This window comes from Elephantulus edwardii, unplaced genomic scaffold (assembly GCF_000299155.1).
Source record: "Elephantulus edwardii isolate Elephantulus edwardi_28Jun2011 unplaced genomic scaffold, EleEdw1.0 scaffold00107, whole genome shotgun sequence".
NCBI classification, from domain to species: Eukaryota; Metazoa; Chordata; class Mammalia; order Macroscelidea; family Macroscelididae; genus Elephantulus; species Elephantulus edwardii.
This window is the reverse complement of record NW_006399857.1, coordinates 498,618-502,518: the sequence shown is the minus strand read 5'-3', so window position 1 is coordinate 502,518 and position 3,901 is coordinate 498,618. Positions and strand designations below refer to the sequence as shown.

The window sequence follows — 3,901 nt, the reverse complement described above, 5'->3', positions numbered from 1 at the left end:
GGTGGCTGGCTGCTGCTCTTCCCGGGTCTCTTCCGGGTCCCTCTCACGGCGTTCCCCAGTCTGGCGGGCGGCGGCGTGCGTTCCCCCGGCTGGCAGCGGCGTTCCTGGTCTGGCGGCGGCATTCCCCCGGTCTGGCGGCGGCAGCGTGCGTTCCCCCCGGCGGTCGGCGTTGTGTGTCCATTTGAATATTTTCATCTGTGAAAATTCTTTCCATGTCTTTTGCGCATTTTGTAATTGTGTTATCAGTCTTTTTCTTGTGGAGGCCCTCTAGGAGTCTCTAAACTTTTGATATGAGACCTTTGTCTTAAATGGTATTGCCAAATGTTTTTTTCCAGGAGGAAAAAAACCAAAAAAACCCAAAACCCACAGTTGGTTTTCTTTTCACTCTGTTGAAAAATGTTGATGCACACAGGGATTTAAGCTTTAGAATGAGCCATTCATCAATTTTATCCTCTCCAGATTAAGAACTTCTGGCTGTATTTGGCAATATCTTTATACCATAGATTAAGCCATCTAAGCTTGATCCCAGTTTGTCTCTGATGAACTCTATTGTTTTAGGCTTTTCTCCCAGGTCTCTTTGATCCACGTTGAGTTCATTTTTTGTGTATCATGCACAAAATGTGAGATGTGGATCCTGTTTCAGTTTGCTGCAGGTAGCAGTCCAGTTTTGCCAACACCATTTATTAAAGAGGTTGCCATTTCCCTATTTGATAGGTTTTATTTCCTCATTGAATATCAGTTGACTATAGATAGCTGAGTCCATTTCTGGGTTCTCAATTCTGTTCCATTAGTAAATTGGGGGATAATTTAGATGTACAGAAAATTTGCAAAATTAATTCCGCACCTTATGTCTTCTCTCCATTTCTTCTAATATCGATATCTTTCATCATTATAGGGGGCTCTGGCAGCATAGTTCACAGAGAGTGCTTCTAACACAAAGACTACACACTCTGGTAGTTCTGTTTTCTCTTGAGAGAAAAGTGGGTCATCTCCTGCTGTGCCATATACAGCCTGGGAAACCCAGAGGAAGGTCAGCTATGAGTCTGTTTCAACTTGATGGCAATGAGTTGGGAGTGGAGTTTATCACTATAGTTTATTTGTTAAAGTTTAAAAAAAATCAATATTTCAATTTTCACTATTGCTGTTAGCCAAATTCTATACTTCTTTTTTTTTAAACTTCTTTCATACTTCATCAGTTTTTCCATTTATTTCTGTTCCAGGATTCAAGCCAGGATCACTCACTATATTTAACAGAAACTCATTTTTTATTTTTCATATAATTGAAAACAGCAAATCCCATTCTAATTCCAGTGGAAAACACTGCACAGTTCTGGTTGTGGTTTCAAAATCTTCCCAGACAATTTTATACTTTTACAATGACTCATCTCATGAATATATATTTATACACTCATCAGAGCTCTTCTGAACACAGGGACCAGCGAACCACTCAAACTAACCACAAGAAAGGTGATGGAGAAAGCCCGTGACAGCCTCTGAACTAAAAGCAGAAAGCCACAAAGTCAGGAGCTGGGAAAGTTGTCAAGAATGGAAGATATTCTCTCACATGCTTCCCCTCTCAGAAGGTTCCTTCTTCCCTTCCTTCCTTCCTTCTCCTTCACTGTTACACTTATCTATCTATCTATCTATCTATCTATCTATCTATCTATCTATCTATCATCCCTTTTCCTTTACATCCTAGGGGGCAGAGGTGATTCATGGGTAAAAGTCTCCCCTTTCATGAAAGAGATCAAGGAACTCTAGTGACCTAGTCTGTAGGTAATTACACAGCTCACCCAATGCCCACACCTCTCCTGACAGTTCAAATCCATCAGCAGCCACAAGAGAAATGGACAATACCTTCCACGTGATTTACAGCCTTGGAAACTCCATTGAGGGTCAATTATAAGCCAGTCCCAACTCAACATAGTGAATGATTGATACATCAAATCTGGTCCCATTCTAGCCAGTGCACCTTCCTTGCAACCACATGTGCCAAGGATTGCTTTCACGTTGTTGTGATATTAAACAGATTTCTGTAAAACTCTCAAACTAAGACTAGGCAGTCAGATTAGTAGAAAGGCAGTCAGCTTCTAATAACCAGCCAATGAGAAAATTCCATATACCCCAACATTCCAGTGACAGAAATGGCTAGGACCAGACAGTGCTTCTTTCTACTGTGCATGGGTCTCTGTGAGTTCAGGGCTGACTCAAGGGCAGTGCATGGCAGCCGCTGTCCACACCTAACTTACCTGCGTAATCATTCTGTACATGGCCACACTGGCCCTCTGGCCCACAGTCGACAAGCTTTCACTTTTAGCCTGGCTCACTCCAATGTGTTTCAAACCAGCCTCACATAGATATCCAAGACATTTTGGTCATTCCTGTCTTGGAAGAAATGCAGCCAGAGAGCTCCTTGCAGGTAAGGATGGTGAACCTTCATCTCATTTACTTTAGTCATATTGTCAAGAGGGGTCAGTCCCTGGAAAATGGTACCAGGCTTAGAAAAGTGGAGGGCCAGCAAAACGGAGGGAGCCTCTCAATGAGATAGACTGACATAGTAACTATAACAACGGGCCTATGCCTAAGCCACTGGTAGAGATTTGAGGATGGTGCTGGTTCAGACAGGGTTTCTTAATCTATTCTAGATACAGTTACTATGCCTCAACAGCACCTAACAACATCTTCACACTAACCCATACGGCACATAAAAGCTGGTCAGAGTAAGCGTGATGATAACCTTTGTTTCCCATCTCGATCTGCTTTGAAATACTTCTATTACAATAGTGTTTGTCACTGTGGCAGCAAGGAGCCCTGGAGGTGCAGTGATCAATCACCAGGCTGCTAAATAAAAGGTTGAGAGTTCAAACCCACCAGTCACTCAGCAGAAGTAAACGTGGCCGTCTGCTTCAATACAGATTACAGGGTCCGAAACTCTGTATCGTGGCAATTCTACTCTACTGTACCCTGCAGAGTTTCTACGAGTCAGTCAAGTGGACTACAATAGGTTTAGCGTGGCAGAAAATATGATATGAACTATCATAGATTTTGATAATAGCTTTATTAAAATCTACTGGATAAAATGGTGGTGGAGTAATCGACAAAATCGGTTGTTTAGTTGCTGAGAAGAAACTAGAAGAGAACAAAATCCTCAGGTGTTATGAAACACAGGGTTGCAAAGACTCTTTCACAAAGGCTTTGGGCAAACTTGGAGTTAAGCCCTTGCCAACGTTTCAATGGAAACAGTACTTAATTAATTTCATAGAAAAGAAAGTGCACAGCTAATCCAAATCTGCTAATTAATAAAACACATTGCCTCTTGATGACTTTTTCCCCTTTGGGAGAGGAAAAAAAAATCCTGCTTATAAGTAGATATTTTCTTAAACAGGCAATTTGACATGTACTGCCGATCTCCAAGGATTTTTTTGCTTCAGTAAACCAACAATGGTGGAATTCTTCCTTCTGAGCACATCCCCACCCTGTCCCCCCACTGACAGGTCCCCCCTTTCCCCTCTCTCCTTCCTCCTTCCTATCTTTTTCTTCTCTATTCTTCAATTCATTATACCATAAATACTTATTGACACTTACTCTAGAACACATGCTGTTTTAGGCAATGAAGCCATGAACAAAGCAGGAAATAAATGTAAAAATATGTTGTTGTTTGTTGTGTACCATCAGGTCAGAACCAACTCACAGCTGACCCTCCAGTAGATGTTCAGAAGCAGTCAATTGCACTGGAGGAGATTGTTCAACTTTCTCCTGCAGAGCATCTGGTGCTTTCGAACCTCATATGGTAGGTTTGGGAGCTCAACTCCTTACCACAAAGCCACCAGAGATCATCCAAAAAAGAGAGATGTTTGTTAAGTGCTTTGAGAGAGAAGAAGGCAGGTGAGGAATGTTGCAG

The 3,901-nt window shown here is 42.0% G+C and overlaps 1 pseudogene; it reads right to left on the bottom strand.

Annotated features, from left to right (window-relative positions):
• Positions 1-195, bottom strand: part of LOC102857026 — a 190,689-nt pseudogene extending 190,494 nt beyond the window's left edge.
• Between the last annotated feature and the right edge of the window lie 3,706 nt (positions 196-3,901).